The sequence below is a fragment of the Ictidomys tridecemlineatus genome, chromosome 7 (assembly GCF_052094955.1).
Source record: "Ictidomys tridecemlineatus isolate mIctTri1 chromosome 7, mIctTri1.hap1, whole genome shotgun sequence".
Lineage (NCBI taxonomy): Eukaryota > Metazoa > Chordata > Mammalia > Rodentia > Sciuridae > Ictidomys > Ictidomys tridecemlineatus.
This window is the reverse complement of record NC_135483.1, coordinates 49,319,463-49,330,120: the sequence shown is the minus strand read 5'-3', so window position 1 is coordinate 49,330,120 and position 10,658 is coordinate 49,319,463.

Genomic DNA, 10,658 nt, shown 5'->3' with positions numbered 1-10,658 from the left:
GTACTAAGGGTAAATGCCTCTGAAAGAGGAAATCTGGATATAAAGTGCCAAAAATTTACAAGAAAAATTATTATATTTGTCCAATTATTCTTACAATAAATTTTAAATATTATAGTAATTGTCAACTTTCTTCTTCATGATGTTTGATATGGTTTATGTTGATTTTAACAACAATGAATATCATAGGTATTATGTCATACTTCAAAATTTTTCATGTTCTCAAAAGTTCACTTATGTTAGTGGGAGACTGACTTATCTATGAAGGAGGCTATGAAGTGTAGAGATAAAAGAGAAAGGGCATACTGTTTTATAACCAGAACAAAGACACACCGAGCTCTGGAAACTCAAAACCAACAGAGAACATTACATTATCTAATAAGGACAGTTCTGACAAATGTGCCAAGTTAGCAAAACCTGTTTCTTTTGGGGTTTTGTTTATTGGTTTTTGTTGTTGTTTGTTTGTTTGTTTGTTTTTACTTTGGTTATGGAGATTTATTCCAGGAGTACTTTACCACTGAGTACATCCCCAGTCCTTTGTCCTTTTTTAAAATGTTTGAGATAGGGTCTTGCTAACTTGCTGAAGGTGGCCTCAAACTTGTGTTCCTCCTGCCTCGGCCTCCTGAATTACTAGGATACAAATGAGTGTCACTGTGCCTGTCAGCTAAAGACTACTTCTTATTCCATCATATTTCCCTATTACTAGCTGAATTTTCCTATACAGACACCAAATCTCTGGCATCTAGTTCATTCTAGTATCCCATAGACATCTGCGATGCCCTCAAGAATATCCTGCCCATATTTGGCACTGCAGTATCATATCACAAATCAAAATGACCTCATATGAGTTTCATTCTTACCCTTCCTACTTATGGTGGGCAATGTTATCTCTTACTGAGCTAAGTGTGAATTACATGAACTCTAAGGTGGATATCCTGGCTCTAGCTCAGGTAGGAATTAATTGCACCACATCAGTACCTACAAAAACATGGAGGCTCCAGTAGTTCTCAACTCCTACTGAATCATCTTTTCTTCAACAAACTTCACCCTGAGTCCATGCTTCTTGGTAATTTATGTATATAAAACCAGAAATGGGAAATTTGGCACAACTACTGCTGAGTCTCATGGAGTTTCTCATACTTCAAATTATGAGCTTCATAGACCTTATATCCAATGTTCTGCACATAAGCAGTGTAGCATTCCCAGATTGGCTCTTTAGGAAGGGTCACTAGTTATACTCCTATTGATTTGAGATTATTTACATATGCCTTTCATATACTCATTATAGATCACTTTCCCTTTGAAAAGAGAAATTAGTGATAAAACAATACTGGTAAGTTTCAGCTTCTCAAAGGAAACCATTCATATAAGTTGAAGGTATTCTTAAGAACATTATATGTACAATATAAATGCCTACAGTTAAGCAGTGAAATCCTGGAAATTCCCTGCTTTTAGCTTAGATTGAGCAACAATCAATAATTATATGCAAATGAATCTTTTATTCAATACAACCAACCTGCATAACATTTGCAGTGCAAATCAGTAAGTACTATAGAATTAAAAACCCTTAGGGTAGTTAGTGTCCAGAACATTTCTTGTATGCATGATGTCTCAAGAAAGCATATTTAGCCTGGTTACACCAACAATTGCTTTTTTGTATCAACTGCCAAAAGAAAAAAAAAATACAACCAATTGCAGTTCACTTAATTTCACTTAATTTTAATCACAGTATACTTGCATGGACAGGTTTCTTTTAAATGCTGATTTATTCTCTAAATGGAGAGGCATGGCTGTTATTTAAGATCTAATGTTCCCCGCTGGTCACATTTGGGAGGCTTTCCAACAGCAGGGCACGATTGTTATTTAAGAACTAACGTGCCTCACCGGTCACATTTGGGAGCTGTTTCTGGCTGTATTGATGCTCTCACCTAACTGGCAAATTATATTCCAACCCTAGAAGACTTGCATAAATTCTTTGATCTCTCTGTGGACCCTTCCAGATTAACCTACACTCTGTTGTTCACTCCTGTTTTAATTAAAATGCTGAAAGAATATACATGTATATATACATATATTTATGTACATATGTATATTTATGTGTGTGTGTTTGTGTATGTGTGTTTGTTCAGCAAGCACTTTATAGCTACTTAGGCATAACTGAAAAATTAATAAAATCTTGAACAGAAAAATCAAGCAAGTCATGGGCATAGATTAACTGACTAAAGTGGTACTTGAGCTCTAATTTTGCCTATTAATGAAAAAAAAAAAACTGAGCACAGTTTCCATGGTGCTCTTGAATGGATGATGTTCATATGAACAAGAACATAGTACCAATATATATCATACGTTATCTGTTTTGATAAATTCTCCCATTTCCAATAAAGGATCCAGGGATATAATTATTTTTACTTCTCTTCTAGGACTATTAAATTATGCTCTGGACTCCAGTATAGCATTAAAACAAAACATAAAAAAAATTTTGCTCTTCTGTTTGGTTTTTAAAAAACTGAATTATGATGGTCTTCCTCCATTCTGTAAACCCGTGTAACTACCATCCAATAAAAGATCACTACACAATTTTTGTCACCTAAAAAGTTCCCTTGTGTACCTTTTTCATCATTGACTCACTTTTAATCCAAGAGACAACCACTTCACTATTTCTACCACATGGATTAATTGCTGCTGTTTTTAGGATTGGAATGGAGTTGGACAGGATAATTTTTTTTTTACTTCTTTCACCCAATATAATACTTCTGAGCTTAATCCATGTTGCTGCACTAAAGCAGTATTTTATTCTCTGATACCATTATTATTTGAATTTGCCTACATAGGTGTTTATTTATTCTCCTCCAGATAGCTTTATTCCTTTTTTTTTGTACTGTTATAGATAAATAAGGCTTATATAAACATTCTTTTTGGAATGTGTTCCATTTTTCCTGACAAAATATTTTAAAACAGAACTTCTGATTATTTGACAGATGTATGCTTGCCTTTTAAATAAATGCCAAATTTTTTTCTAAGGTAACTTTATTATTTTATGTATCCACTAGCAATATCTAAGTATTCAGTTGCTTCAATCCTGGCCAACATTTTTAATTTTAAATATTCTAGAGTATGTTAATAAGTATCCATCCTATTTTTATTTTTATTTCACTAATGAACAATGGTATTAAACATATCTGCATGTGCTTATTGACTATTTCTGTATCTCCTTTTATGAATGTGTGATGAGGTTTTTAACCCTTTGGAAAATAAACTTAAAAGGAGAACTATGTTCAACATAACATTTTCAATCAAATGTAAATACACATTTTAAGAGAATGGAGAAATTTAAAATTTGAAATTATTAATGTTTGAAACAGACATAGATTATGTGGAGAAACACCACATACAAGGTTGATTTATATAAACTCTTTAGAATCCCAAGATGGAAAAAATCCTGAATTTTATTTATTAAAAAGCTAGAATTATTAGCTTGAAATGTTTTTGTTCAGTTACCTTTTATTTTGTCTTTTGTAATATGTGTCAAAAATTCAATTTGAACATTTCTGAGCTACAAGGACACATTGTGAGAATAACTTCATTATTTTAATAATGTATTTTCAGGGTAGATTGCAAAACAAGGTAAAAATAAAGATCAATATGGTCACTTGCACTGTACATAATTTATGAGTGCAAATGAATCAGAAGATGATCTTAGGAGAATAATTAGCCAGTCATGGTAAAACTGCTTTTCTGAAATGCAAGAGGCCAAGCGTGGGTTCCTTGAATCTAGATAAAAAATGATTCTAAAATTCAAGTATTAAAGTTTTTGTTTATTTTTTTAATAGAGTATAATTTATACTCTGGCATTTGTACTTTGAGCTCAATGAAGATAATGAATTCATGGACAATTGCATTGGGAAGCTCTGGGTCAAGTTGTTTGATACAAAATCTGTGCTGGTGAGTGCAAGCTTTGCATAGACAGTGGCCATGGGCATATGCAGAAGTGTGGAAGGCCATCTGCTACTTCTACTTCAACCACATGCTGCTTTTAGGTGTCATGGCAAGGTTCTTTCATTGGTATCTGGTTTCTATCCATAAGGTACACTATTGCTTCATTATTGCTAAGTATTTGTTATAAAATTTTCCAGAATACCATCAGGAGATAAGAGTGTTTTACAATACAAAAGTATATACCAGGACATATGCTGAAGATCAGACAGGGCTAAACCTTCTCAATTCTAAGAGCAGCAGAGGGAACACGCACCCTGTAGTCTAAAGCAGCTGTGTATGATTGCAAGGTTACATTTACCGATGATTCTAACACATTTCCAAAGTGGACTTCTGGCTTCACGTAGTCTTACAGAGTAAGATTTTTAGACTAGTTTTGCAGTTTTCAGGAGGAGAAAAAAACTGTACAACTATTTTGATAAGATGGCTTCTCCTCCAGAAAGATACTCAAATAAAGATACTCAATAAAATTCCAAAGTATCCAACTATTTTCAACAAGTTGGCTGTCAATTCATTCTAGAGCCCCAAACATCCTTTAGTCCTCTGCTCTTTGTGGAAATCTGTCAATAATCCTAATAAACAAGCTAACTTTACCTCTGAGGGGAAGATAGGAGCGGTGCATTTTCATTTTTTTTCCCTTCAAGTTTTGTTAAAGGGAAAAGAGAAGGTCTGGCCTCCCCTAGCAGCCATACAGCTATTGAGAAAGTAGCTAGATAGTAGAGAACTGCTCCCTGGGCCCTTTCCCAGTTCTCTCCAGATGAGCTGGAGGAGAGCCAGTGATGACCGGAGATCTCTGAGAGAATGATGAGGACTTTCACACAGGTCTACAAACACTTCCTGTTGACAAACTGTCAAAGCACATTATGTATGCCCCTGTAGGACTGTACCAGTGTATTTTGTAGAATCTGTCCAGTTTTGATTAGATCTATGTGCCAGGTCATAATGGAAGCTACCATGACAGAAAGACTTCCAGGCATGATGGAATTTTGTGGGGTAAAAATGTCCCAGATCATCCTTGAGAAGCATAACAATCTTTCAAGTTGCTATAGGGAAACCATTGTAGACACAGAACATCATTCTTTTTTCCACAGGGGTTTGGGACTACAGCCAGTCAACACAGAACCCATTGTCCATTCCCTGCAGTTATGGTCTCTTGGCTTTCAGAGAAGACCTAAGAAGATGGGGAGTATGAGGTCAAGTCCCAAGCCAGCCCCATCACCCAGTGAACACTGACCACCAGTCACCTGACAGTCCTGCATTTCTGCAGTCATCATTGGCATCCCTGGCCACATTTGTTGAGCTCCTAGGCCACTAGCAAATGGGAAGATCAGCGAGGACCTGATTAGTTTTAAACACTTTTTAAATTTTTGTTTTCTTTCTTTTTTTTTTTGTTATTAGAATTAAGAATTCCACTGTGTATTCAAAATCGGAATCATTAGTCAGAAATGCAATGCAAAAATCTTATCACATTTCTAGGCTAGTCTACATATTCACTAAAGTGACATTAGCAGACACTTTAAGTTGGATGTTTTCAAGTTTATCAGGTTTTCACTTTGTGAGACTTTTTGTGAGGCTAAGAAAGCTATGTCTCCCCAAAGGCCACAAACATGTTTGCCAGTTTTCTTGTAGAAGTTCTACAGTTTTAGTCTTAATTATTTTTACCTTTGAAGTGATTTAGAGCATGACATTCTTTTTCTTGTATATTCAGATATCCAGGTGTTCCAAAATTTTCTTCTTTAAAATGTGCTTAATTTACTGGTAAATTGCCTTCACAAATTTTATGAAAATTTTGTGTATGAGCCTATTATTATATTTCCATATTCAGTTCCATTGATCTTTTTCTTTCTTTGTCTCAATACACAATATTTTTTATCAAACCAGCTTTATAGGAAGCCTTGAAAGTAAGTAGTTTGAGTTGCTCAACATTAAGATCATTTTGGCTCACAGGTCATTTGCATTTTCAGGCAACTTTCAAAATTAACATGTCAATTTCTACAAAGAAGTTTGATAGGTTTTTAATGAGATTGTCCTGAGTCATTCTTTTTGTGGGGGTGATGGTACTGGGGATTGAACTCAAACAGAGTCACATCCCTGGCCCTCTTTTTATTTTATTTAGAGACAGGTTCTCACTCAGTTGCTCAGTACCTTGCTGTTGCTGAGACTGGCTCTGAACTCAGGATCCTTATGCCTCAGCCTCCAAAGCCACTAGGATTATAGGCATGTACCACCACACCCAGCTGTCTTGAATCATTTTGAGAGAAATAGAAAACAATATTGGGAATTTCAGGTATGAAAATTGTATGCATTTAAGTTCTTCATTATTTTCTGTCAGTATTTTTAATTTTTGCCTGATGTCACTTGCTAGTGCAATACTAATACAACATGGTAGGAAGGGACTTATTGCCTTATTTCAAATTTTATAAGAAAAAAATATTCAATGTTTTACTACGGAGTAGAAAACAATGTTACATAGTTCATCTTGGCCCAAATATAAGAAATGTAGAACAATTCTATTTCCATGATAAACCCAGACAGATGTTATCTCCCTCTGTGTCAAAGTTCACCAAGAGTTGCTTACAGCTAATTATAAATAAATAAAAATAAATGAATTAATAATAAACACATAAGCAATGCAATTTATAGTTAAACTTGCATTGCGACAATAGCAGGACCAGTAATAGCGCCATAATTTTCAGTAAATTTCTTGTTGGATAGAGTTCTGTGCCAGGTAGACAAGCTATCTTTTATATGGAGAAACTCTTAACATTTTTAGTTTAAATTGTATATATATGCCATCATATACCTAAAAAGGATTCAGCAAAAGTATCCAAAAACTGAAAGTTTATTTCTTAAATTAAATTCTGTATTAATCCTCTGGACTATATCAGAAAAAGGAGTACAGATTTTTTTTTTATATTTTTTTAAAGCATCAAAGCCTTTATCTAAACCTTTGCCTGTATTTAACCCCATCTTTCTGAAGGTTACCCTTATTCATTCTTTATCATATTTTTCTTCTCTTGTCTCTTGCACATAAGGATGTGTATTGCTTTTCTGTGACTGGCAAGAAAATAAAAATAAAAATAAAAAAGTACCATGAACTTGGCTGAAACAGAAATTTATTATGTCACAGTTTTAGATTCCAGAACTTCGAGGTATTGACAAGGCTACACTTGCAGGGGCATTTCTTGCTTGTGGTATTTTCCATAAATCCCTAGCTTATATGCAGGTGCACTGCTCTGACTTCTACTTCTGTGGCCAATGGCTGTTCTCTCCCTGTGTATCTCTGTTTCTGTGCTGCTGCTGCTTCTCTTCTTCTTAATAAAGACTAATTGGATCAAAAAAGGCTGCCCTACACCATTGCAACACTGGGACTTCAACATGTATTTTCAGCAACCTCAATTCCACCCATAATAGTAACATCCAAAAATACTCAGAAATAAACCAACATTGTAAAAAAGATCTTTAAGAACATATGATGTGGTTGTGCACAGTGAACTCCTGAATCAAGATTCCTCAGTTTCAGGGATGGGGTTGTAATAGCTCAGTGGTGGAAAGCTTGCCTGGTGCATGTCAGATACTGGGTTCCATTCTCAGCACCACACGAAAATAAATAAATAAAATAAAAGTATTGTGTCCATCTACAACTAAAAAGATTTTTTAAAATGCCTCAATTCACACAAAACTGTCATGTAATTGCTACATTCCTTTGGACAGTCATCTCTCTGCTTTCTCACATGCTTATCTCCCCATTTATAAAAAGTGATAGTAACATTATCATCTATGACACAGGACTATTATGAAGAAAAAAGTAGTTAGTATATGTAAAATCTTATAGTACAGTGCCTGCCATATAATAAATGCTAGAGTATTATTTCTGTATTAATTGTTGTTATTTCAGTGCTTATTATTTATACAGAATGGTGAATTTCATTTTAGCATATTCATATGTACCTAAAAATGTAATTTGATCAATTTCATTTAAATTTGTAGAAACTACCTCTTTATTTTTTAAATATCTGCCTTCAAAAACTTACTCTGGATTATTTCTAAATGATGATTAAAATAAGTTATTTATAATATTCAGTTATTAACAAATTAAAAATATAGACTTGCATTGGCTACATAAATTCTTTGTTAAATAAATCCAAAGCACTTTACATGTAGGATTTATATCTTTGTTAGCAGAATTCAAAGTGCTATGTATTCAAGGCTAATAAAATGTTTTATTTCCTACATATGTCATAATATTTTTATTTTCCAAGTTTTTTTGTGAAGCAAAATTTTCTAGTTTAAATATGTTCAATTGAATGTAGATTTGTTTTCACTATGTCAAGAAAATGACAAACTATACATGATTTTCTAAGGTCAATACATGAAATATCTGTGGAATTATGGATTTAAAATAATACCTTCTATTTCTCATAGAGTGACAGCTTGTCAGATGGTAACACAATTGTGACTATTCTGCCACTTCTATCTCAAAAAATGAGTTGCTACTGGGAATTTAGAATTGGCAGTTACAGAAAATGTTGCCTAATATCTATGCTCTTTACCTTCCCTCACTGTAATTTTGTCTTTACATGACTCTAAGTGTTGGTAAATTTCAGTAAAAATGAAACAAGATAATATGGATGGAATTGGGATAATCTATTGAAAGTCACATTGCTGTATTTTATCAGTCATGATAGATGACTCCAAACTTTGAAGGCCAGAGGAAAGTGAGTATCTATTTTTGTTTTGTTATCTTTTTCCCTCATAAACTTTAGAATCATCAAGAAAACTTTTCTAGGTAACATGAAGACCACTCATATATTTCTAATTTCATATGAAACCCAGTTCTACATTTTTAAACATAGAAATATAAAGGTAATTCCCTGTCTTATAAATTTGCAAAGTCAATTTTACTGTCAAATCTAAAATCTCTGAGGATTTGTTAGTGAACATATTTATATACCATTTGAAAATCCATTTAGTGGTATTAGGATTTTAAATATAACAATATACATTTATATGCATATCTAAGTTAGGACCTGAATATTCCATTGAACTTAACATAGCAATGCCTTAATTAAGTATATTTACAAATCTCAAAGAAAAACATAGAAAGAAGTAGCTGGCTCATGCAAACAAAATTGTAAGGTGTGAGTTATCATGAATATGATATAGACAAATGCTGAGAACAGACAAAATATATACCACAAAGCAAGAAACTCTGATAGATCTCAAAACATTAAGGAGCTCTAAAGTGTCCTCACAATCATGACAATGCTCAGAAATGCAGTAAACTCCCACAAAATTAAGCAACATATTCATAGGAGGAGCATCCAACAAAATCAACTCTGAGAATTGGGGAATATCCATTCTGCTTTGCTATTACCTGTTATGTGTTCTTGGGGTAGCCCATCTGTTTGGAACAGATGCCTAATCCCATCACAGAGAATGGTGTGCTCTACAATCATCTGCAATGGGATCAAGGGAATGAAACAGTGACCTGGCTCTTTGGAAGCAGATTATTGTTCAAGTAAAACATTGGAATGGGAAGACAGCCCTGACTTGTCCTTTGAAGAGTATTTCAGAGCATAATTAATACCACTCTCCCCATCTCCTTTGGAATTTCATGGACCCAGTGTTCAAGTAGCATCTTTTTAAGGTACATACTAACCAATCTTATCTTTATTCAATAGGTATGGGGAGTACTGAGGGAATTTTGTGTATGCCAGATCTGGAATTACTTGTGAAACAGTCCAGCTGTGTTTGACATGAAGAATCAATATTCTACATAAGCTCATTCTGTTCTTGGTAAAAATGCTTTCATGACTCCCTTGACTGTGTAAGGTGCTTTTATGAAAATGACTAATATTGACTCAGTAGAAAAGGATACAAAAAGCTATTTGCTTAAGTATTTTGGCAATATGCCCATGAAACATTTTGAAGAATACTATTAAATCCTTCTATTCTACCTCTTAGTGCATTACAATTCAAAAATATATACATATGCTTCCTGCTGGTTTATCAAGAATATGTGTTTATAACCATTTTACAGATGGTTGTTTAAAAGTCTAAATAGAACACCTAGGGAGGGATTACCATTCAAAATGTTTCGAACTTTTCCATTAAATTACTATGTACTTTAAAATTGTCCTTAAAAGAGACAGGATAAATAGACCAAAGTTAAACTGTGTCTGAAAACATGAGTATGGCCTGTGTTTGAATTGATAATATAGCTGACAAGTAATAAGATGAATCACTAAGAGAACCAGAAGCTTTGAAAGTTTAAAGATCTATATACACTAAAACGACATTTCTCCAACAATAACAACAACAACACAATAGCTTATACCCCTACTACATGTGTAAACAGCCTGGAAACTGGGTGAAAAACCACACAGGTTTATATCTTTTACAGTCTAGCTAGACAGGTTAATATAAAAAATCAACTGTAACAACACCATTTATGAAGTGAGACTGCGAGTGTAACTTACTATGCACTGTAGCTGAGAATACAAAAATTAATCTTAAATTTTATAAATTTAGAAATTTTATTGACTATGGAGCCATTTTTGGAAGCTTTGATTTCAGTTAACATTTCTTAAATACATGGATATAGTGGAAATATATCAGAATTATGTATACACATGAGACTTTTAACCATTTATTGAAAAGGACAA